Consider the following 26567-nt stretch of genomic DNA (forward strand, 5'->3'; position numbering starts at 1 on the left):
AGCTCCCTGCTTGTGGCCCGGGAAAGCAGTTAACATTTAACATTGCCAACTCTGATTCTCCCATTACATATCTACATAGAATAAGAATTTTAAATCTCTGAATTTCGAGTTGCAACATAAGGAAAATTTAAAAAGGTAAAATTACAAAAAGTGGCTTTCAATACATATTTTTGCTGTTGCCTGATAACAAATAAACAGAAGTTTGTGCAATCATTTTTATTGCCCTTATTAAAAAAAATACAAATTACAGAAGTAGCAACAAATTTAATTACAAGCAAATGTTGACTCTCCCCTTAGATGATTTCTTTTGGTATCAACAAATAATTGACATGAATGCACTAAAATTCAAATAGTTATAGTAATATTTAAGTTCCTTGGTTAAAATGATGGCTTAAAACAATTGATGTGAACCAAACAACATGGTAAAAATGAGTTTTTCAAAGAATTCAAAGTATCTAATAAATAGAACATGTAAACTTACCAATTTTCTTCCCTTGTGGCCTATTTATTAGTTGAAAGCCAACATTTCACAGAGGAAGGGACTCGCTCACGGCCTCCACCGCAGGAGTCACCCTGTGGGCGCTGCTCGCAGGGTGACCTCGGCGGCAGCATGGTGTGAGCTAGCCAGCTGTGTGCAGCTGTTACTAAATGAGGATCTGCAGCAAACGACAGTGATGCTGGTTCCCTCTGACGGACCGGGGCAGGAGAAGAGAGGTCAGTTTATTTTCTGGCTGGGCTGCCTGGACTCATTCAGGAAACACTGACCTTCCAGCCATTCAGGGAAAGGTGGTTTGAAGCTGACTTAAGTAACAGTAGCACCAGAAGGACCAGGTACCAATAAGACCATATTTGATCCATTAGGAGTTTTATGGTGTGAAATTATTGCACTTCTAATGTAAAAAGTAAATGACAGTCAATTCCCCCAAATCAGTAATTTTGAAGAGTTTGATGAATTATGAACCAAACAATTCAAGATAGTTTCAATTCCCTTCAAAGGAAACGGGCTAAGAACTGAATCCGGGTATTTCCTTTCCAGGGCAGCGAGAGGACCAGGCCTTGTTTCTGAACTGGAATTGCACTGTGAGAAGAGGCTTTTTTTTTTTTAAACATAGTGGTACGAATTTGGTCCATATCAAATATGTTGTTACAAAAATAAGTTTTTGTAAAAAATAACATTGCATTCCTTGTTCAAATTGCACAGTACAAACAAGCTATCTAAATGAATACTGTTATAAGGTAATTAGATACAGTGGAGGATAGGTGACTAGTATGAACCAATTATGAAATATGCAGTTTTCACAACATGAAAACAAATTTGTCATCTACAAATACATAAAATACTCTAAAGTTTACAATGAAGGATGCATTCTTTACAGACTAATTTTTAGTAGCCGTGATAAGGTTCAGCAGTCTATTTACATAAAAGTCCATTTTATTCCATTTACAAAATCAATAAATAGTAAACTATGTTAATTTGCACAAAAATCTGTTCCATTTCATGATCAGTGTGAGCATTTTGTTATGACCAGCTGAGCCAATAAGGAGTCTGTCTTTATGAAGACCGCTCTTTTTGGGAAAGAAAAACAAGCCCTGTTGCTATAATTCTCTAAGTATTTATAGGCATGCGGAATCCAGCATAAAACCTTACAAATTATAATACAAGTGCTAAAAATATGAGTAGTGTCTTTGGATTTATTTACACCAAGAGTATTCACAAAAAGGTACAATTTTTTGATACAAAACAGTTTAGTGGCATCTACCAGCAGAATTGGTGAGAATTCCTCAGCCTGTGCCCACACTGATCTAGGAGGAACAAAGCTCGCTCCAGCGGGCACCCTCGCTCCGTGTGGACAGCCTGCACGGATAGGACTGGGGTCTGACGGGCTGCCAACGGCAAAGGAGAACGGCTCACGCTGACACGGGCAGGGGAGCTGCCAAGCCGGGCATGGAGAACGGAACCGGAGAAGGTTTGTTTTGGTGCAGACACCCTTGGCGTTCACGTGTTATGACACTCAGTTTCCACGGCTTTTGGAGGCCCCCGCGGCACCAAAACCAACATCCCGGAACTCCGCTTTCCACGGCCCTCGTGCGCGTCCCCGTGCTGTGCCAAGGCAGGCATCTGTTCGGGAGGGCCAAGCAGGGAGTGTAGTGAGCTCGGACCCGGTCAAGCACCTTAGCACACACAGTCAACCAGGGAAAAGCGCGAGAAGCTCTAAGCAGTCAAAAGCTCACCGGGGCCAAGCACTCCCTTAAGAGCTACCAGCCTGTGAATAAAGCCCAAATCTGCTAATGTACGTATGTACAGCATGTTGTATTTCTCCTGCAGCTTAAGAAATTTTTTATGAAAGATGCTTTATTTGATATCACATTTTTACGGAGTCGGAGATTTCTTACTTAAAATCTAATAATACTTTACGAAAGAGACTCTGAGCCCCTGCGTTCTCTTCCCCTTTAAGTCATCCGTCAGCAACTAGGACACAGTGGACTCAGCTGCTGCTAATACTGCTTGTCACACGTCGCCTCACGGTCAGGACACAGAGCAGTCGTAAGTCCCATCCTGAAAGGGCTCCTCCTGCTCTGCCCGAGCCGTGTCGTCCTCCTGGCGGCTGGCTGCACTGGTCCCCGCCGCCTCGCCCTGCGGGACGGCTCCGTGGCTGCAGGATCCCCTGCGCTCCTCGGCCCGGGGACTGGCCTGCTCCGTGGTCTTGCCTGTGGTTACTGGCTGGAAGGCGTCAGGCTCAACTTGCTCTTCCGTCATCTCACTGAGCTTCTGCAGTTGAGGCTTAATCATGTTTAAAAATGGCTTATATCCAGGGCTAAGCAGAGGGGGAGAGAAAAGCAGCTCTCATCTTCCAAATTCACAAGCCTTGGTACAGTGTTAGATCAACATCTAAGCGCGGACAGTAAAGGCAGCAGCAGGCTGTGGGAGAAGGCAGGCTGCCGAGTGGCCTGCTCAGTGCCCTGGGACTGCCACACATGGGGCCACGACTCCAGGATCTGAGCATTAGAAGCAAACACTGACATTTTAACATCAAACACATGTGGCAACTGAAGAGAATGAGGTCCATGTAAGGGAAATCCTGACGCAGAAACCCACATCCCGCTGACAGCAGCGGGGCTGGGCTGGACCACGAGGCTTCTCCAGTCCCGTCAAGCACTCAAAATGTGAGCTTGCTAGCAGCCACCATGAAATGCTAACTTCAGACAGATTTTTCATCTTTTCAAGCCGACCTTTTCTTCAATTCCATAGAACTATAAGCCTTAAGTTCGAGACTAATTCTAAGATGATCTGCTGTGCGGCAGCCCCAACCTAGTGATGTCTTTTCATATTGCAATGTATAAACTCAACTTCACTAAAGAGACATTAATCATTCAAGTAGCTGGGTCAGGAATGACTAAAGTAAAAATTAATATATGGAAGTATTTTTATTTCTAGTTAACTTAAAACTATCAAACTTGAACAACATAACTAAACCAGCTGAACCACAACTAAGCTGTGAGGAGAAGGGACAGATCCACCGAGGGCTAAGGGGCCCAGGGAGACCACACTTACCAATCCGTAGAGGCCCACTGGTCCACAGCACGGAGCCCCGTCTTAATGTTCTGTAACATCTCTCCATCCACCTCTGAAGACTGTATAATAGCCAGAATCTAGTTGATTACTGAGGATTCTCTCAGAATCAGGCCAATGACAATGCACCAGTCCAAACATCCGGCCTCCATGAAAATATGCAGGAAGTACCTAGAGCGGAAACACCAGGGTTGGGACTGGGAAGAAGCGAAGCTTGCATGGGGCGGCAGTGATCAGAAGGCAGCGGTCCCTCTAAGCCATCTCTACGAACTCCCCGAGTCGAGACTGAGCTTGAAGATCTGAGGGACTCACCGAAGCTGGACCTGGGATTTATGAGGGCCTTTGCTTGCCAGCTCCATGGAGATGTGCTCCAGCTCGGACGGAGTCAGACTGAGCGTGGAGAAATTCTCCTCGACCACCGTCCAGTCCCCATCCACCATGGAGCTGCTCTCAGTCAAATCCGTGGCTGAACCAATACTGCATTCGTCACCTGATGAAGAATCAGCAAATCACAAACCAGGTTCATGTGGAACACACTATGTATGGATTCTGCCTAAATATTTACTTATTTATTTCAAAGAGTTACAGAGGACAGACAGATCTTCCATCGGCTGGTTCGCTCTCTAAGATGGCCACAATGACAAGCGCTGGGCTAGCACAAAGTCAGGAACTTGAGCCAAGTCTTCCTGGTGGGTGGCAGGTGCACAAACGCCTCGCCATGTCCCGCTGCTTTCCCAGCCACTGGCAGGGAGTTCAACAGAGGTGGAACAGCCAGCACCAACTGGGGCCCACAGGTGATATACAGAGTAGCTTTATCTTCTATGCCACAATGCTTACCCCTCCTTTAATTTTAACTTTGAGCTGTTTTTGCAGATGTTCGCTTTACAATTTTGAACCAAAAAACACTGGATTCACTGCTGAGCTTGTGCCATTCACAGCAGTAGATGCTTGAGAAGAAGGTCGCTGGAGTCGACCAGACAGTACGTGCCTTCAGTGTCACAGTGACCATGAGCGGACAGTGTTCTGTCTCCCACAAATAAGCTTTGATCAAGTCCTTAGATTCAGCTAAATTACAGCAAATACAGAGGAAACTGCTTAAAAACTAAGCACTTAGAAGCAATCAATAAAACTACCATGAGAAAAGATCCCCAGACACAAGTTTCTTCAATGAATGTTCTATAAGAGGTGGGGGAAGAGAAGGGTACACTCAAGAACAGATTTAAAAATGTGAATGCAATGTGTGAGCCTGATTCGGGTCTTGACTCATACTATTACAAAACCGTGACATTTGGGTGTTGGTTCAGTTGGCTAATCTCCCCTGTCAAGTGCCAGGATCCCATGTGGGCACTGGTTCACGGTCCCGACGCTCCAGGGCCCGAGATGTACATCAGCGTGGGAGGCTAGAAGACTCCTGCCTGGGGATCAGCTCAGCTCCAGTGACGCGGCCGTCTGGGGAGTGAACGCTGGATGGAAGACCTTTCTCTCCTCTCTGGAAATCTACCTCCCCAACAAAAAGAAATCTTTTTTTTTTTTTTTTTAAGATTTATTTATTTATTGGAAAGTCAGATATACAGAGAGGAGGAGAGACAGAGAGGAAGATCTTCTGTCCGATGATTCACTCCCCAAGTGAGCACAATGGCTGATGCTATGCCGATCCGAAGCCAGGATCCAGAAACTTCTTCCAGGTCTCCCACACGTGTGCAGGGTCCCAAGGCTCTCGGCTGTCCTCGACTGCTTTCCCAGGCCACAAGCAGGGAGCTGGATGGGAAGTGGAGCTGCCGGGATTAGAACCAGTGCCCGTATGGGATCCCAGCGTGTTCAAGGCAAGGACTTTAGCCACTAGGCCATGCCGCCGGGCCCCAACAAAAAGAAATCTTAAGAGAAAATCAGGACCTTTGAGAAACAAGCGGATGGAAGACTGACCTGTCTCCTCTCTGTAAGTGTCCCATGAGGTGCACAGGCGCTGTGTCCCTGCCTGGTCTGGTCTACCCCCCAACCCAGCTCACGCTCCTCAGTGTAAGTTGCTGTTCAGCTAGGGAACCTCCCCTTATTCTCCTGTCAGCTCTGCCTCCTCCTTTCCTGGTTCTCACGTGTGTTGGTTGGGTGCTGCGGCTGCATCCGGCTCAGGCTACCTCACCTTGGCATTCCAACTTGTGTGTTGCTTTTGTCACGACTGGACCTGGTTCAACCCACACTCTGTTCTGGCGATCATATTTACCAGTGGATGACATGAACAGATTCAGCCTGGTCTGCCCCCGACCCATGCCAAATGCATGCCAGTGGGACACTTTCGATGACCTCTTGGCTGTTACCTTCCATGTTCCTTGCGCTGACCTGCAGGGTCTGTGTCCTGCTAGAGGAGTTGCCTGAGCTCCTCCATCAGAACCCCTCCATGTGCCAGGTTTCGCGCATATCAGTGGGTCCATGTGCCAGTTCGCCTCTTGTCCTAGCAGGAACAGTGGCCTTTCCTAACTGGCCATCATCCCATTCTGGTTCTTGCTGTAGAGTGTTTCAGCCCAGCCACGGTCGTCCATGCCCCCATATAGCTCGTATATGGCTCAGTTGAGGTTGGGACCTAGCCTAGTCCGTCCCACATCCACCCTGGTACTCCAAAGCACCAGAAGGTGTTACTGTCTGGCCCGGCCCGGTACATCTTTTTCCAATCCACATTTGTGCCAAGGGAGACAACAACTGTATCCAGACCCTGCCGCAGCCCCATCCACCTGTCATGACCCCTGCCTTAGACACCGTGGCTCAACTCTGTGCTTAATGTGGACCAGTTGGAGCCAAAACCAAGCTGGGCATGTCCTGTGTTGCACCCTGTGTTCCAGTCATGCTAGTGGACTAAGGTTTGCTTAGTCCGAACATTCAGCTCTCAGTCCCACACTTACATTAAGGTTTCATGTCCCGGTTCCTGGGAATCACCAGAAATTAGTGTCTCACCTACGCTAACGCTGGTCTTACTTTTGGGTGTCCCAAAGCAGCTATTTCATATCATCAAAAACCCCAGAGCTCGCCGCTGGGCGGCCAGCAGGCAGAGCCTGACACCACTTGGTGCACTGGCCACCCAAGGCCTGGGCCTCTGAACCAGCAAAAGACAGAAACCTTTCCATCTCTAGCTCTCCTTCTTTCTGTAAATCTGCCTTTCAGATAAAAACAAATCAATCTTTAAAAATATATATATCAGAGCAGTAATAAAACAAGCTAAAAAAAATAGTATAAAACATCAATGAAATGAAGACTTGGTTTGGGGGATGATAAAATCAACAAACCTTTAGCTAGCAATGGAAAGAGGGGAGGGAATCAAGTAATTTAGAAACAACCAGATAGTGTAACTGATAACACACGAATATAAAGGATCATAAGAAACTGCTAGGAGCAAATATAAGCCCAAAACCTGAAAAACTGGATGAAAGAGAGAAAGTTCAGGACACACAAACTGCCAAGATGCAGGATGAGAATGACATCCAATTGTAATTTTAAAATCTTCAAAAACAAACAAACAAAAAAAACGAGACTGGCTGGCTCCACTGCTGAATTCCACCAAACTTCAAAGAAAGAATCGGGGCTGGCATGCGGCTCAGGAGAGTAAGCCACCACCTGCAGCACCACCCGATGCACCAGGACCCCACAGGGGCGCCAGCTGGAGTCCTCTCCACTCCACTCCCAAGCGGTAGCCGGCCACAGTCCTGGATCCCCGCCACATATGCCGCAGATCCAGATGGAGCTGGAGGCTTCCTGCGTGACCTGTCCAGTCCCACCTGTTGCAGGTATTCGGGAAGTCAATCAGAAGGTGCTCCCTCTCTTATCAGATAAATATTTTATAGAAAGGTACGAAAATGAAGAGATAATAGCAATGATTCTCAAGTTATTCCAAAAACCTTGGAGGGACGCATTCCAAACTCACAAATTCAGCATAACCTTCATCCCCCAAAACAACAAAACATATTAATCTCACTGATGAACATAAACGCAAATTTTCTCAACAAAATAAAATCTACCTGCACATCAAAGAGCACTTATTCATTAACTATCTCTCCCTCTTTCAAATAATTCTTTCATTAAAAAAATCATTCAGCACGATCACGTCGGATTTATCCCAGGGATGCAAAGACGGATCAACTAACATAAATCGATGAATGTTACTGCATTGTACAGTCATTTAAACAGATGCAAGAAACAGCATTTGATACAATTCAACATCACCTCATGAAAAAAAGAAATTTGAGCAAATGAAGTCTAGAACAAGCACACCTAAACACAACAAAGTTATATATGAAAAACCCACAGCCAATCCCATTCCAAGAAGGTGACGGGGCAGCGAGACGAGTGACGACAGGCCCTCTGCCCATGCTGGAGTATGAGCAACTCCTAACTCCAGCCCCCAGCTTCCCATCAAAGCAGGCATGTAGAGACTGGTTATGGCCCAACTGGGTTCTCCTATGACACGGAAGACCTGGAATGAATTCCCAATGTCAGCCCTGCCCCAACTCTAGCCATTGCGGACATTGTGGAGTACTTGGTCTGGCTCTACCCTTCTCAGAAAGTTTATGATTTTTTTTTTTTTTATTGGAAACGAAGATATATAAAGATCTTCTGCCCACTGATTCATTCCCCAAGTGGCTGCAACAGCCAGAGCTAAGCTGATCCGAAGCCAGGAGCTTCTTTGGGGTCTCCCATGTGGGTGCAGGGTCCCAAGCCTTTGGGCTGCCCTCAACTGCTTTCCCAGACCACAAGCAGGGAGCTGGATGGGAAGTGGAGCAGCCGGGACCAGAAACGGCACCATATGGGGTCCCGGAGCATACCAGGCAAGGACTTCAGCCACTAGACTATCACGCCGAGCCCATCACATTGTTTTTTTTAAGATTCATTTTATTTTTATTGGAAAGGCAGATATACAGAGAGGAGAGACAGAGAGAAAGAACTTCCGTTCGATGATTCACTCCCCAAGTGAGCACAACGGCCGATGCTATGCCTATCCGAAGCCAGGAGCCTCTTCTGGGTCTCCCACGTGGGTGCAGGGTCCCAAAGCTTTGGGCCGTCCTCGGCTGCTTTCCTGGGCCACAGGCAGGGAGCTGGAAGGGAAGCGGGGCTGCCGGGATTAGAACCGGCGCCCATATGGGATCCCGGGCGTGCAAGGCGAGAACCTTAACCACTGCGCCACCGCGCCGGGCCCCACATTGTTTTTTAATAGGGAAAAATTCAAAGTGTTTTCTCCAAGATCTGAAATCAGACAACCATGTCCATTCTCATCACTCTCACTCAACATAACATTGGAAATGAGCAACTAGGTGGAAGAAAGAAAAGCCATGTGGCAAGGGCAAATGTCAAGTGATCCTATTTGTGTTTTTGATTTTGAATACAAGTATAGAAAAATCTAAAAACTACCAGCAGACTACTTTCATGAAGCTTTATTTGAGAGAAGGCAGAGAGTGAGCTGGCAAGGGTTGGTTTACTTTCTAAATGGCTGCAACAGTCAGATGCGAGCTAAAGTCAAACTCCATGCAGGTCTCCCCGAGAGTACCAGGGGCCCAAGCACTCAAGTTGTCCTGCACTGGTTAGCCCAGTGCAATAGCAAGAGCTGGGCTGTAAGTGGAGCACCCGGGACTCTCATCAGCAACGCTGTGGAATACCAGTGTTGCAGGCAGATTAACCCACTGTGCCACACTGGCCTTCAGCAGCCTATTAGAACTGCTAAACGAGTTGAGTGAAGGGGGTACCAACTTAGCACACAGGGCAAGGCAAGCAGTACAGTGGTTAAGCTGCCACCTGGGCTGCTCACACCCCCCTATCAAAGTGCCTACATGGAATGCCCGCTTCTCCACTCCTGCTGAACTCTCCTGCCAACAAGCACCCCAGACAGCACAACACAGTACTGGAGTCTCCTGGCTCCTGGTTTTGGATCAGCTCAGCTCTGGCTGTTGTGGCCACTTGGGGAGTGAACCAGCAGGTGGAAGATCTTTCTGTCCTCTCTGTGGATCTAGCTTTCCAATAAAAACAAACAAATCTGGGCCCAGCGTGATAGCGTAGTGGTTAAAGTCCTCGCCTTGCTCACACTGGGATCCCATATGGCTGCCGGTTCTAATCCTAGTGGTCCGGCTTCCCATCCAGCTCCCTGCTTGTGGCCTGGAAAAGTAGTTGAGGGTGGCCCAAAGCCTTGGGACCCTGCACCTGCATGGAAGACCCGAAAGAGCTCCTGGTTCCTGGCTTCGGATTGGCTCAGCTCCAGCTATCATGACCGCTTGAGGAGTGAACCATCGGACAGAAAATCTTCCTCTCTGTCTCTCCTCCTCTCTGTATATCTGCCTTTCCAATAAACACACACTCATAAATAAATACATCTTTTTTAAAAAAATTTTTTTAAATGGTGCTGGGACAATTTAATACCAACAATAGACTGGGACTTTGTCCATATTTCTGACCATATGCAAAATTACCTAAGACCTGAAACTGCTAGAAGAAAAAGGAGAAAACACTTTAAGATGAACATTTTTGCGGGGTAAAGCTTCCAAAGCAAAGGCAAGGAAAGCAAAAACAAAGGTGGACGTTTGCGCACAACAAAGGAAATAACAGTGGAGAGGATCTTCGCAAGCCGCTGTGTTACTAAGGATTGTTATATGGGTATGTAGAGAACCCAAAACCACACAAAATGACCTGGATATTTCTTAGAAGAAACAGTAAATGCATGAGAAATGCTTCATTTCATTGGCCACCGGAAACATAAAACTACAATGAAATTCATCTCATGCCAATTCCAGTGGTTATTAAAAAGACAACACTTGGCAAGGACGTGCAGCAAAGGGAACTGCAATACACGGGAGCGACGCAAGGCAGCGGTGTGATCCGACCAGTCCACTTGCGAATGCGCACTCAGGGAGACGCTGCGCTCCGTGTCCACGGCAGCACCAGTCCAGTCTCAGTGACAGATCAACAGATGAGGACACGTGCTGTACCGTGCGCTGGAATACAACTCCGGGACAAGAGGGGCAAGCAGACAGAACTAGAGGACAAGGAATGCTAGAAAAGCAAAGCTGGTCTCCAAGCAGAATACTAACTACCAGTAGCTAACGAGGGTTATCAAATTGTAAATGGATATGTAGCCGTTAGTAAAGGAGAAGCCTTTGTCACAGACTGTGTTCTGCGACAATCTGGACTGTGTGTGACAGAACTCTACTTCACTCACCTTCACTTAAATGAGGCAAGTACAAAAAGTCCACGTAGAATAGGAACTCTGCAAAAAGTATGTCTGCACCAAACAAACATCTTTTCATGTTATTTAGTTTTCATTTTTATTTAGTAAAGCAAATCTTCTTCCTCTTTGATCTTTCTCTTTAACAAATAATAAAGCAAGGGAAAAATCCAGTTTAAGAGCTTAGTGAGGGCTGAAAGGTAAGATAAAAGGAAACTGAATTCATCTAGAGAATAAGGATACAGATAAAATTAAACAAGAAAAAGCAGGCTACAATACAATCCTACAAATGTAAACAAATATAAAGTAAACTAGTAAGTCAGAACATTATTTGGGGAAGCTCCTCAAGCTTAAAGGAAAACCAGGTGGCCAAAACGATGGCCCAACTGTCTAATCCTTTGCCTGCTAGAACTCAGCATCCCACACAGATGTTAGTTCTTGCCCTGGTTGCTCGACTTCCCACCCAGCTCCATCCTTATGGCCTGGATGCTCAATTCAAACTTGATCCAAACTTAATAAACAACAACTACAACAACAAAAACAAAAAACAAAAAAAGCACTGAATGATGGTCCAAAGTCTTGGGACCTTGCACCCGTGCGGGACGCACAATAAGCTCTTGGATCCTGGCTTCTGATCAGTTCAGTCCCTGCCAGCATCACCTATGGTGGTGACACTATTGAGAGTGAACCAGCAGATGCAAAATCTCCCTCTCCCTCTTCTTGTTTCTGCAAATCTATTTTTTTGCAATAAAAAATAAATCTTCAAAAAAAGTAAAAACTGAAAAATAAAAAAAAGTAAGGAGAGCCAATATCTGAACAATAGTACTTCAAAAAGAGAAACTGACTTTTAAATGGAGAGATTTCTCCAAATTGACATAAAGACAATCCTGAGTCTAGAGAAGTCGAAAAGACAAAGGAATTTTATGGCTAGACACATGATACTGAAATCAGAACATCAAATGCAAAGAATCTCAAAGGGCCGCCACAGTGCCACAGTATGTTACGCTATCACCTGTGACAGCAGCATCTCCTATGGATGCTGGTTGCTCTATTTCAGATTCAGCTGTCTGTGAATGCATCTAGGAAAGCAGTGGGAAGTGGCCCATGTTCTTGGGCCCATGCCACACACCTGGGAGAATGGATGAAACTCCTGGCTCCTGTCATCTTTGGCCTGGCTCAGCTTCACTGGTTGCAGCCAAAATTTGGGGACTGAGCCAGCAACTGAAAAATACCTCCCCTCCCTCTGTCTTCATCCACCCTCCTACTATGCCTTTCAAAGAAATTAATTAATTAATCCTGCTTTCCCCACACCTTTTAAAATTCTTCGTGGTCCTGTTTATGTAAATGCTGAAGAAGTCACAGACACATCCAGGGATAGATGTGCAGAGTGAGGAAAGTGGGAGAGACAAGTTTGTATTTTCATCTATGTCCATCAGGACAGTGAGTGCACCCCTTCCTGTTGCATGGCTTCTTGTGACCCAGAGAAGGAGAGTGGTTACATGCCAACGCCCTCAGCTCCAAGTGAAAGGCGACTGGCTGGGAGAAAGGATCAGCTACTCCAGCTCCAGTCCAAGTCCTTATTATTGACATGGGAAGCAGCTAATGGTTGCTCAAGAACTTGAGTTCCTGTCACATATGGGAGAGACACTGATGCAATTGCTGGCTCCTGGCTTCCTTCTGGCCCAGCCCTCAGTTACTGCAGCCACTTGAGGAATAAATCAGTCAGTAGATTGCTTTTCGCCTCTCACTCATTTACTTGAAAGCATCAAATAAATAAGCTTTCTTTTTTAAGTGGAAGAAGTTAATAACCTATGCTGGAAGAAATTAAGTACATCAATAATTATTCATCATTATGATAAACTGCTCAACCTGACCTACTGATTGAAAACTGTATGGGTAACATGGCCACATCCCAAACTAGAGGGTCTACGTTCAATCTCCAGCTCTGCTTCCTGCCTCCACAGCCCTACCAATACAGACCACAGGAGGCACTAGTAACAGCTCATGTATTTGGGCCATGCTACTCATGTGGGAGACTCTGAGTTCTCAGCTCCCAACCACCTTGCCCAGCCCTGGCTGTTGGAGGAATCTGAACAGTGAAACAGCAGATTGGCCATTTCTTTTGGTCTGTCACCCTGTTTCTCTCGCTCTTTCAGCCATTTGAATCAACTTTAAAAAAACAACAAGGGAAGAACTAAAAGTATTTGGGTATCAATACCATAGAAAACTTCTCCAAGGACATTCTTTCAAAATTTTATACTTAAAAACTTGCTCTATACCCCTTCTGTTTTATCTTAGACATATACATGATTTTGCTTTCTCAAAAAAATACAAATCTTACATTACTTGTTCAACTTAAAGACAGAACAAACATTTTTGAATACAGCATTGTTTACTTACATATCGAAAAATTCTCCACATAAAAATGCAAATGAGAACAAAAGTAATGGCTGAACGTATATTGCAACCCCACAGAAATCCACGGGGATGAGCTCTTTGTCCAGCATCCTCAGGTACTGTAGGAACAACCTTCAAGACAAAGAAAACTCAGTTCTTAAAAATGCAATTGAGGCAGTAAACAGAGATCCAAATCTATATAGCCAACTCCATTATTTTCCTTTCAGGAAACGGGCTGTAGAATCATAACAAACAGAAGGCACCACAGGAAATTCTTCTGGAAACTTCTACCTACTATCACTCAGTGCAAAAGACGCACGATAGAGAGAAAAGCAATAATTTCTCAAACTGGACTCAAATACGAGCATCCCCACACCTTCCAAATGATGGGACAGGAACAGAGAAGGCCACTGAAAGAAGCTGAGTAATGTAAGTTCAGCTTCTTTCCTTTTTTTAACACCAAATTGGGTTCTATATATATAAAGTATATTATATTCTCCGTGAAAAGATTTCCCTACTGGAAAGGGAAAAAAAAGTTATCTGAAGCTTTCAAATGAATTTTGAGGTGTGGGTCTTTTGTTTAATGATTAAGATTACATTCCACAGAATTGCCTTGCTCAATTCCCAGTCCCAGCTCCTGACTCCAGCTTGCTGCTCATGCAGAATCGAGAAAGCAGCAATGGCTCCAGTAACGGAGGTCCTGCCCCCACAAGGGAAAGCTGAGTTGTATGCGTGACTCCCAGCTTGAGCCCCAGACACAGCAGACAAGCAGGTGAGAGCACCGTCATTCTCTGACTCAATCTTCACAACTCTCAAACAAATATTTCAATTACAAAGTCTAAAAGTCACTGACAGAACTTTGGGTTTAGAGTTCTTGTTTAAAAAGAGTCATTTTGTTTACTTGGGAGGTAGAGTGAAAGAGTCAGAGACTTCTCTCCACTTCCCCAAATGGCAAAAACTGGCAGCTAGGTCTGGTCGAAGTCAGGTGCCTAGGACCAGATCTAGGTCTCCCACATGGGATGCAGGAGTCCAAGCACATGGCCAGTTTCTGTTGCTCTCCTAGGTGCATCAGAGGAAGTGGATCAGAAGTGGTGCAGCCAGTATTGCAGTGTGGGAGGGCAATGTCATGGGAGGTAACTTTATCAGCGATGTCACAATTCTGCCCATGTGTTTAGATTCTGAAGCCCTGCACTCCAACTCTATAGGTTTCTCCTATTATCTAGGAGGGAATGATCTATTTTCACACTCAGGAAATTGAAAGGGAAGCTCTATTTTTGGCCCTTCATGGTTGTGATGCCATAACTGTGACCTTGGAAATCACTTCTTCTCTCCCATTGGTCTTGAGCAAAATACAGCTCGACTTTCAACCTGGTTCTGTAGTTCAACTCTCTCTGGATCAAGCCCCAGATGCCACTTTATGAAAAATAAAGCACACAGGCAGGGAAAAGAAGATGACAAATGCATTTTAAAGAGCAATCTGAACTACAAGCTTAGTTCTTTCTGGGCTTCAATCCAAAATCTCTATAGCAAATTTTCCTTTGGTAGACGGTAGACCTTTCTGCCTAAGGGGGACAAAAAAAACTTACCAAGTATTCTCCCCTCCAAGATCTTTTTTATAACTCTAATCCTCGCAGCCAGGCTGCTCTCTATGTATTTATTTAATATAGACCAAGTAAATAAGCCTGATAATTTGAGAGGCAGAAAAAGAATTAGTCCTCTTGTTGGGATGCCTAGATTGCCAGAGCCAGAAAGCTGGCAGTTTTACTCCAGATTCCTTCTTTCTCTCCTCCTTCATATCTAATAATGAAGTAATACTCGTTTTAACTTTTAGTGCCTAACTATGTGCCTACTCACTATTTCCTCCTCTATTCCTACCACTCTGTTATCACTCACTTCAGTTCTATCTTGAGTTTTGCTTCTCTGACATCTAACCTACATCCTTACCTAGGCCCAGGAAGGCCCAAGTCTAACTCCCGGAAAGGCTTCAACCAGCTCCCCAACACCTACAGCACTTGGACTCTATGTCCCTAGCAAGCACGCCAACACATCAGTTCCTGAGCCCACTCTCCACTAACACAGCTGCTTTTCTCTTCATGCACCACTGTGCTTCATGCCTCCACTGCTTAAACCAGCTCCTTAGCCTAAAGACTTCCCTAATCAAAGAAAATACCATCTCTTCCAACCTTCAATTTCCCTAGCAGACTGTGTGTATGCTTCAGTAAGCATTTGATTCTTTATACTAGTGTTGTATACTCATTTTTGTCTTCTCTCCCCCTGCACAGCTTGATGCTGGTGGACAGACAACAAACACACACACACACACCTACAGTACAATAAATGAATAAACAGAATAATTGCAACTGCCTCAATGTTTAAATGGTCTTTAAAAAAAATAAGAGTGTGTAATAAAACATGGCAAGAGAAATACCACTTAACATGCCCACAACTACTACCATGAATACTGAAGCAGGAAAAATCTGTTACCTAATAATAAACTGAAGCTAACAAACAAACAAACAAACAAAAAACCTCTGGGAATTCATAATCGCTATGCTTTAACAATATCATCCCTGTTAACAAGACAAAGATAAAAGAGGGTAAACAATCTCACTTAAAAGCATCTCTCAGGGGCACTCTTTATTGGAAGATGATGAATTATAATCCCAAACTCTGAAGCTAGCTCAGGTGTCCTTTCAAGACAAGAGGTTTCATCACTACATGGATTTAGGGATTTCTGCCCTTAACTTTGTCAGAGTTGGAAGGACCATGTGTCACTGACCCCCGCTCAAACTTTAAAACAAAAAGGCTACTTCATTTGGAACTCAAGAACCATTCCCATACTTTGTGTAGACCAAGTTCCTGATACCCAGGTCCTGCTCTACCACAGGAGCAAACCACACAATACACCTGGCCACAGTGAGGGCTGGCCTCAGACCCTGAGATCACACTGGCTCAGATTACATAACCCTGAGGGCACCCAGACTCACTTCACGTAGCTCATCCTGGAACTACCCCACATGTAAATGTGGGGTGGCCCCGGGGGGGCTCCATTCACGGAGAAGAGGGTTAAATATCCACTACCACCATCCACAGCCTCCATGGGAAGAATACTGGCTTTGTTTACAATCCACTCCTGGCAACTGGAGCGTACCACTCCAGAGCCAGCTATGGGGGACCAGGGAGAGCCACAGAACATGGATCCCACAGGCCTGTGGTGCCACAACACACAACTGATAGGGCATCATGATGGCCCCTTTGGTACACTTTCTATCCCAGCATAATACAGGTCTGAACCCATCCCACCAGAGCCTGTGACATACCCTCTCGCCACCAGCTCACCCCTCCTCATAAATGGAATAGTCCAACTGCCACTGGGAGTCACCCTCCATCTTGGTGGAAGGCTCTCTGAAATGGGCAGGTGTTATACCTGGGGAGGCCCCACACACCCAGAAAATAAAAGTGTTTGGGCCTGGAGAATGGAACGGGGCCTCAGGCCCTGTGCTGTAGTTTGGGCTATACAGCCAGGAAGGTTGGGGCTGTGGCGCAGACACTCAGGACTTGGGAAGCTGTGGTGGTCACTGCCAAGCTCTTCCCAAGGTCCTCGTGGTGCAGCTCCATGAGGTGACTGCAGTGTGCCCCCTTGACCTGGCAGCTAGCCAGCCCAGGCCTGAGCCTCAGCAGCTGATCCACGGTAACGGAGGCAAATCATGAGGATAGCCCGTCAGTGTCCAAGTGCCATCAGGCAGCTAGCTGGTCTATCATGACACTCAAAGGGTGGGAGGAATCTGGGAGCTCCATTCCACATGTGCCCACCTGGGAAAGAGGCTGGCAGGGACCACCCACTAACAGGCATCCTCTTGCCTTCTGAGGATATGGCACCTGTGCACTTTCACTCGGAGCCCTGACCCAGTCCAGGGACCATGCCAAAGGACAGAGGCAGGAAGCCTCATTTCTGATGCAAAACCCTGGTCTCTCCAGTCCTGGGTTCTCACAGCACTCACCTGCCCATTGCCTGTCCCTCTGTACAGATCAGGACCCAGAAAACTCTACTGAAGAAGTGGCTGAGAGAATGTGGCATGCAATGCTTGCTTGCTGGACTCCCTGCAGAAACAAATGAGGTTGGTTAGGGACACTTTTGCCCACCGTGCCTCCTTATTCAATCCATTCCCTGAGACACTTCTTCATCCAAGGTGGACATCCCACTTGGCCCAGCAAGCAAGCAAGCGTGATCACCTGCTCTGGGGGTTGCTGGGCCAAGTGGGATGTCCATCCCAGAACTAAAAGGCCTCTGCCTTGTGAGCCATCCCTGCATCCAGAGGACGTGGACTCAGGAGATCATCCTTTACCCACACATCCCTGTAACGTGAGACCATCCCCGCATCCTCATGCTCCGATCGCACAAGGTTATCTATGGAACTGAAGGCCAATGTCATGTGAAGTCATCCTAGGCCACAGTTCTGTCACACAAGGTCATCATTGTACTCACAGACCCAGTTGTTAGAGGCCACCCTGCATCTACAGATCGCACACCCATCAAGTCAGCTCTGCATGCAAACGACCTGTCACATGAGGCTATCACTGCATCCAAAAGCCACTCTCATTGTGTGGCCCTCCCTGCACACACAGGTCACCATCATGTGAGGCAATGCCTGCACACAAGACAAATGTCACGTGAGGCCTTCCATGTATACAAAGGTGCTGTCACATAAGGTCATCTTGATCCAACAGCCCCTGTCACATGAGATCATCTCTGCACAATAAGGCCCCTGTTGCATAAACCCTTCTTTGCAACCAAAAGTTCATTTCATGCAGGACCATGCCTGCATCCAAAACCCCTTTGGGTCACTCAAGACTGTAACTGATCCGACAGACACTTGCTTTCTAGGCATTCCCAGAAAACACAGGGGCCAATTTTTGATGCCATGCTGGATCACAGGACCAAGTTGCAGGAAGCCATCAGGCACACACAGCCTCTGTCAGAGGAGGACACATCTACAACCAATGGCCAAGGTAGTGCAAGGCCATGCTGCACCTACAGGTCCTTGTTGCAAGAGGCCATCCTGGCACACATAAGCCCATCCTGACTACATGGACCCTGGACCTACAAGGTCATCCAACAACCCATTAAGACCTCTCATGCAAACACAGGCCACAGATATATAAAGATGTCACTTCACCCACAGGCCTTGGACGTGTAAGGCCATCTCCATAAGAGACGTCCCAGATATGTGTTGTAATCCCTATACCCACAGCTCACTGTTGCATGAGGCAGTCTAAGCACCCAAAGACCCTGCATACACACAGTCATCCCCACACCCACAGGCACCATTTGTTTGAGGCCATCCCTGCACCCACAAAAATGATGGGTGAGGTCATCTTTGACCACACAAGCCCTGCACCAACGAGGGTATCCCCACATGCATAGGCCCTGGACACATGAGGCCACCCCTGCTCCCTCAGACCCTTGTCATTTGGCAGGCTGCACCCACCCACCCATGAGAGGCTGTCCTGTACCCACAGGACCCAGGTGGATTAGGTTGTCCTGAACACAGAGGCCCTGAACATAGGAGCTGTCAACACATGCATGGGCTAAGGTCTTACTAGCCCTACCCCACACCCACAAGATTTTAAATGGCAAGGCTGTCCCTGTACCCAAAAGTCCCTTACCCTACAGCCCACAGGCTCCCATCACACAAGGCTGTCCTGAACATACAGGCCATGCACACAGAGGCCGTACTTGCACCTATGAGCCCAACACATGAGGCCTTCCTTGCACCCAAAGGCCTCTGTGGCATGAGAGGCCATCCCACACCCATGGACACCTTTTGTACAGTGCTGCCTCCCTGCCCCCCAGGCCTTTAGCATTTGAGGCCACCCTGAACCCAAAGGTTCTGTTGCACAAGGCCATCTCTTCATCCACAGAACCCTGTCAATGCAAAGCCATGTCTGAACCCACAGGCACCAGATGGTGAGCTAATCCACACACACAGGCCAAAATCACACCCGGACTGCCCCGCACCCATAGGCCCTGGCATGGCAAGGCCAACCCACTTCCAAAGGAACCTGACACCAAACTCCACAGGCTCATGTGGTGGGATATCATCCCATACCCACAGGCCCGTGTCATACAATGCCATCCCTGCAAGCTCAGATCCCTCTTCGGCGAGACCACATCTATACTCACAGGACCCAGATGGGTGAGGGCCATTACTTTACCCAAAGGTCCTGTTGCATGAGGCCTTCTCTGCCCCCATAGACCCTTGTCTTAAAAGACCATTTCTGCAGCCACAGGCCAGGAAGCCTGAGGTTATCTTAGTTAAGATCTCTTCTGGTCAAGCCTGTTGGGAGTTCTCTGACCCTCCTAGATGTTGTTTCCCAATTCTTTCTCTAGATTAGGGAAATTTTCCTTTATTGTTTCCTTTATTATTTCAGCTTCTCTTTCTGCACCTTCTGGGACTCCCATAACTCTTATATTTGGTCTCTTAATAGTGTCTTTCTAAAATTCATCTGCAGTAACGAGAAGTTAAAAGAATTTGCCTCTTTCAAACCTGACCTACAAACGATACTTCAAGATGTTCTCTTGACAGAGAAGAGGCCTAGCACCAAACAAAACCAAAGGCAAACGGAAAGAATATACCAGTAAAATGACAACAGAAGACTAAACCAATGAACAGCCCATTCCTAAAATGACAGGACCAAAGTACCACCCATACATATTAATCTCCGAATGTAAACGGTTTAAGCTCAATCAAACATCATAGATGAGTAGACTGGATTAAAAAACAAAACCCATCTATTTATTGTCTGGAGGAGACACACTTCACCAACAAAGATCAGCAGAAACTATGTTGCATAGGTTTTGTTGTTTTCTGTTGGTTTCACCTCTTCAAAACACTTTTCATCTGATTAAATCATTCAATGACTCCGTAGAACATGCAGTGGCATCAATTTCTTCAAGAAGGTTTTTGATTTTCTTTTTCGTTTTTTAAAGATTTATTTTTATTATTCTTGGAAAGGCAGATATACAGAGAGGACAGACAAAGAGGAAGGTCTTCCGTCCAATGATTCACTCCCCAAGTGAGCACAACGGCCGATGCTATGCCGATCCAAAGCCAGGAGACTCTTCTACGTCTCCCATGCGGGTGCATAGTCCCAAGGCTTTGGGCCATCCTCGACTGCTTTCCCGGGCCACAGGCAGGGAGCTGGAAGGGAAGCGGGGCCACTGGGATTAGAACCGGCGCCCATATGGGATCCCGGGCGTGGAAGGCGAGGACCTTAACCACTTGCGCCACCACGCCGGGCCGGGTTCTTGATTTTCATTTCTTCAGCTACAAGTTAGTCATTGAATAGCATATTATTTAACTTCATGGTGTTGTTAATATCCTATTTCTCCCTGATGTTGATTTTGTTTTGTGGCTCTTCAATTAAGGGGCTGTACAGTAGTTGCATAATGGAGACAGTCATATCCAGTGACATGTCATTTAACTTCCTGGCATTGTAAATTTCTATTTTTTCTATTGTTGACTTTGTATCATGACTTTTTATTTAAGGGGATGTACAGTAGCTATGAAATGGAGACTAACATCCAGATGTGAGGATGCAGTGTAGGATGCATTTCTGCCTCCAGTCAAAGATGGACTGACAATGAACCTGTATACTATATCTTGACAATAGGATTCTGGACTCTGCCATTGTCCATGCCTGCAATGATGGACATATGACTGTGTATGAAGAACTATATGTTAGTAATGATATAGAGGAACTAGGTGGGGGGAGGGAATTGGAGAGGGGATAAGGGAAATGCCAAGAGCCTATGGAACTGTATCACAAAATGAAAATAATAAAAAAAGTTAAAAAAAAATGAAAAAAAATTGACCCCTAGAACATAAGGCTGTTGTCGCATAGCACTACCAACATTCTACCTCTGGCTTCATGCTGGCAGGCTCATTCATCTGCTCAACCCAGAAACTCACACTCTTGACCCCTGACATCTCCTTGCTCAGACCGACACTCGGGGGGGCCCTGTCAAACAGTGCCTGGTGAAGTATCCTTAACCACAAAAGACTACCTTCATCTTACTTCCATCCCAGACAGGCCAGGTCCAAATCTCCCGTAGGGTAATCTCCGATGGCAGCAGGATCCTGGAAGGCTATTTCTCACATCAGCTCCACTCGGAGTTCAAAATCTACACTACACATGGCCCAGCCAGCAACTCCATGCCAGCTGTCCACACAGCAAAGTCCTTCATTTATACAAGGAAAGGACCTCATTTTCTCCAATTAGTAAAGACCTAAACGTGCTCTGATGGGTAGGAGAGCCAGAAGAAAGGAGAGAGAGAGAGAGAGAGAGAGAGAGACAGGCCATGGCAGGTGCTTCAGAAAGCAACCCAATTCTGCCCAGCACCCACCAATGCTTAACTATCCTTTCTAGTCACTTGTACTTACTTAGTAGCTGCTCATCTAGGCTGAACCAGCAATGAATGAATTACACACCCCTGAGCTGAGGCCCACTAGGGATGCAGGGAGACTCAATTTGTTGACAATCTTCAACTTGGAGCAACTCTCCAGGACTTCCTAATTGGGGATCCGGAGCAGAAAGTCCCAGATCTGCATCACCTCCATCAGCAAGTGCTCAAAGTCCTTCTTTTTGACTTTTGACAGCTCTTCCCTCAGGTGCAGGGCTACAAAAGACAGGCACATCTTCTCAGCTTCTGATCACTGTCACTGCTCACCAGGCCTTTGGCAGACAGGCTTCCTAGTCAGCTTCCAGGGCCTGCCTCCTGCAGGCCTCTCAGATTCTCACTCATCTGCTCTAACAAGTTCATCAATTCATTCAATCAATAAGCTGATTGAATTAATTAACCAACCATTTTGGCTTGTTCACTTCATTGATTTAGTTAATCTGTTTAGTTGGTTTTTAAAAACGAATAAAATTCCAAACCCCACACATCTGACCCATGAAAGCACACACGCACACACACCAGGTGTGCATATGCACCAGGATAGCAGGGCACACAGCAAGCACCCTGTCAGTCAGAAGAAAAACGGGGACCCACCCTGCTGGCTACCTCCTCCTGCACCACAAACCCTGCACTGCCTTCTCTGTCACAATCCCAGCTAACTACAGATGGAGCAGAATGTTGGATCTTCTGCAAGGGGCTACAGTGCTCCCCACTGCCCTGCCCTGCCCCCATCACAGCTAATGAAAGTGACCACCCCGCAGCCCAAGTCAATCAGATTTTCTCAAAACCTGAGTCAGAATCCCCAAGGAAGTGATAGGCCTTCAGGGACCTCGGTTTCCACAGAGCACCTATAGCTGGCAGCCACCTGGCCCACACTTGCTCCAGATACCTTCAAGACCTTACAGCCACAACTCCCACAACTGAGTTCAGGGACCTCCCACCCCACACGGACTCTAAGGAAGGCCCAGGCCCTAACAGGGAGCAGATGAGGACAGGGATACCTCAGGACCACCTCACTTACCCAGCAGTCTTCCTCAGGGCCACCAGCCTCATCCATGGCCAACCACTGCTGCCACCATCACCACTGGGCCTTGGCTCAGTGTGCTTGCACAGCGCCCTCTGACTCCTGCAGGCTGGGAAAGGCAGGAACGCATCCACGCTGGGAGGAACTGAGAGCAACCAGGCTCAAACCTTCACAAGGCTGTGCAGCATTCTTAGCTTCAGGTGGAGTGGGAGAGGCAGGGCTTCCTCAGCAAGGTCAGGCTTTCCTGCATCTGGACCTTCACCTCATGCACTGAAAAGTAGAAACGCGAGACCAGAGGTCAGTCATTTCCATTGCCAAGTCCTGAAAGCTAGGCATGCCAGGCTAGGGGGTAAGGTGTTCTTTAGCTCGGCTTCAAGCACATCTGCGTCATCAGGGAGAGTGACTTCAGCCAGATCCGAGGAATCCTGGGGCAGAGCTGCGAACAGGTGGGCAGATTCATCCCAGCTCCAAACCCACCGCCTTCAGGATGTGCATTTTACATGAACCCCAAGTTACCACACACCTAGGAACAGTGTTTTCCCTCCATGGAAGTGTAGGCAGTGAGATGGTCACCACTTTGACAAGGGAGGTGTGTACATTTTCCAAGCGTCAGGAACTCAAGGGACCTACACATTGAGTCACCCCCCACATTTACTCTGAGGACATGCTCCCTTCACCACCCTGCACCTACACCTGCACCCGGACATGCCGCCTTCCATGCCCTGCACCTGTCACCACAGCTGGCTGCTCACAGGTACAAATGGACCTCCATCCATATCATCCAGTTAAGGCTGTGGGGTATGTCTCTGTGAGGGGGCAATATCACAGCATTAGGTAGGCATCAGTCTAAGTGAACAGGCTATGTGAGTAGGAGGGGCCAAGAAAATGGGAAATTTAGAAGGAAAGAAAAATGACTCTATACTGGAAGGAGGACTCAAACCTTGAAGCACTATACACATTTATATAGCGGAAATCTTGTCATTGGTCAGTGAGCTGAGTGGGTGGGGGCCAGCCCTCTCTTGGGGGTTGGGAGAACTTTACACTAATCTCCCCAAACATCGCATGCCAGATGAATCCCGGGTGCAGCTGGAAATTTTATGTTTTGTAAATTTTTATATACACACATACATACATATAGACACCTACATACATATACACACATAGATCAGGAAGTTAAGCTTATAATAGAAGGATCAAGGAGTATGCCATTGTAATAAATTAGGAACAAATCACAGGAGGGGGGGATGGAAGGGAATGGGGGAGAGTGGTGAGACCCTTCACTTAAAAATAAGTATCATAGAAAAAGAATCCTTTTAAAAAATGACATGATAATCCCATGATGGTGCAAGCATGTATGTGCTGCCTTCGCCCACCTCCTGCATGACCTGAGCTCACCACCTGGGACACAGAACCTACCACCTGCACCGCCCCTGCTTACGGGTCTCCACCAACTCCAAAGTACAGTCTCACTTCACCTCAGCTGCTCAGGACAGCATCCTCCCTACCTGGGGTCCCAGGCGATGCCTCCTCAGACCCTAGCTTCCTTCCCTGCTCTAGGCAGACCCCACACTTCCATGCTGACCAGATGAAGTCCATGCTTCCTTCACATCCCAAGGAAGTCCTGGACATGCTCGCTCCAGTGCCCAACAACCTGCTCCTCTCTCACATGCAGACCTGCGTGCTTCTCCCCAAGCTGAACTGTGCTTCCCCAGGACCAAGGATGAATCCCACGCTCCCCCACCACTGCTCCCAGTCCCTGACCGGGTTTCCAGCCAACCCTGCATTCCATGCACACATACCCTCCCCACCACAGCCACCCGTGGAAGAATGCCCCTTCTTGCTTCCCCTTCCCAGCCCTACCATGGACTGGCCCTCCTGGTGGCTTCCTCAGGGGTCTCCACCCACTGCCACACATCTGGGGTTCACCTGGGAACTCTGCAGCCACCACTCTTGCACGGTGACCCACGCTGCTTCTTTACTTCTGCGCCGCGTGAGAAAGCTTCGTCTCCACGTGGGGAAGATTTCATCATGCCACAATTTGGGGTCTTTGCTGTCCTCACAGAAGACTTCTCTGGTTTCAGATGCATCCCACACTGCGAGGCCTGGCCCACACTCAGACCCATGCCTCCCCACCCTCTTCACAGCAGCACGCCTGCGCCACCCAGCCCACCTCTCTTCTGGTGGCTGCACACTGGCCTCCCGAGAGTCACAACAACCACCATTGGTAAAGTCCCGGGCAGAATGTGGCTGACACAGTGGGTCACCACAGCCAAGGCAGGCATGGGAAGTTGATGCCTCATGTTTCTGCCCATGCTCTCGTTGGACCAGCTCTGTTTTTGGGGAGAGGCAGAGCCCTGAAAATAGGTCTCATCAAGCTATGTGATTTTGCCCTAGTCCAACAGGGAGGCCTGTAAATTAGCCTCCCCTATTCCAGGTCAGGGATTAGGGACAATGGGCCTCTGGCCACAATGGGCTGCTGCCTCCAGGGGGGCTGCGGGGTGCTGGGCCTGTGACCACAGGTGGGCAGCAACCTCCAGCAAGGCTGCTGGATGCTCAGCCTGTATGCGGCCACATCCAGCAAGGCTGTGGGGATGGGGACCAGGGGCTGCTAGGCCTATGACTATGGCTGGGTAGCCTCCTCCAGAGAGCCTGCGCAGCTGCTGGGCCTGTGGCCACAGCTCAGTGGTTGACTCCAGAGAGCCGGTGTTGCAGGGCTGCTGGGCCTGTGGCCAGGGCTGGGCGGCCACCTCCAGTAATGTTGGAGGGGTGGGGGTGCAGTTCGCACCAGAAATACATCTTTCAGGAGCCCAGCCACCTCCCTGCTGGCCTGCACTGAGGCTGGGCAGTCCAGGAGCTCACTGTCTGGGAATCCAGGAGTTGGATCCTAGGCTGGGGCTGCAGTTACGGCGGGTTCCCAAGATGCTGAAGTGGTCTGCAGGGTGCCCTCACCCAGGGAACGGGACTCAGATACTCAGCGGAGCTCTGATCTGCACACACAGGGGACACTGCCTCCACCTTACCTCCATGCGGGTCAGGGAGCCCAGGAATGGGATTGGGAGAGCAGCCAAGAGGCACAGGGTCAGTTGCTGCTTGGTGCACCCACCTGGGAGATCCGGAAGAAGTTCCTGGCTCTGGACTGGCTCTGCTCTGGCCTTTGCGGCCACTTGGGGAGTGAACCAGATGAAGGAAGATCTTTCTGTATCTCCTTTCTGGAAATCTGCCTTTGCAATAAAACAAAGTACTTTTTTTAAAAGTCCTGAGAATTCATTAATTCCCTTATTTGTATGTTAGAGAAACCAAAAGAAGTCAATATTAGCAGATATACTTGGAATGAATAGTGCCATCTACTGTTTCTTCATTGACAGACAGCATATTATCATTTTCGCACCCTGATAGTTCACCCTCAACAGACTGCTCACCAGTGGGCTCTGCAGGGCCGGGTCTGTTCTGATGGCCACCTGCGGCTCCAGCCCACACAAACTGAATCCCCCACCCCCCAGAGCATGCGCACATAGCGTCTTGCCTGCACTTCCAGGCCAAAACAGTAGTTATGGGGCCTCCAGCACTCTCAACCCTGCTCCCTCAGCAACCTGCTGGCCCACAAGGCGCTGTAATCCTGGTGCTTTCTTAGGCAAACCTGCAGCACCAGCCCACAGGACCTGAATCCCCTGCCTCACAACATGCCCATGCTGCCATCCCGCCTGGCAATAAAGGGCCAAAGGGGCTCTGGCAGGGCCTTCCACACTCCCAGGTTGTCTACCAGCCTCTCCAGAGCCGCTAGAGCTCAGCTGGCATTCCACAAGCCTGAGGCCACTGCCTCCCATATCCACTGCAGTAGGGCAAGGTGGGCTTCTCAAGCAACCCACACCCATCCCGCTCCCACAGCCACCTGCTGCCTCCTCCAGGGCCATTCCGGCTTGCCAGT

The 26567-nt window shown here is 47.7% G+C and overlaps 1 long non-coding RNA gene across 3 annotated transcripts; it reads right to left on the minus strand.

Annotated features, from left to right (window-relative positions):
* Positions 1-201: 201 nt before the first annotated feature.
* On the minus strand, positions 202-25788 carry LOC121166360. 3 transcript variants are annotated; one of them, XR_005885403.1, is made up of 8 exons: positions 25746-25788; positions 22640-22912; positions 21602-21837; positions 17159-17258; positions 13161-13289; positions 3884-4061; positions 3554-3742; positions 202-2816 (listed from the first exon to the last, which is right to left on the minus strand). It is a non-coding gene; the product is annotated as an uncharacterized LOC121166360 (long non-coding RNA). The 3 variants fall into 3 exon arrangements; XR_005885404.1 differs by lacking the exon at positions 21602-21837; XR_005885405.1 differs by lacking the exon at positions 17159-17258.
* Positions 25789-26567: the final 779 nt, after the last annotated feature.

This window comes from Ochotona curzoniae, unplaced genomic scaffold (assembly GCF_017591425.1).
Source record: "Ochotona curzoniae isolate NIBS_2020 unplaced genomic scaffold, NIBS_Ocur_1.0 patch137, whole genome shotgun sequence".
Classification (NCBI taxonomy): domain Eukaryota; kingdom Metazoa; phylum Chordata; class Mammalia; order Lagomorpha; family Ochotonidae; genus Ochotona; species Ochotona curzoniae.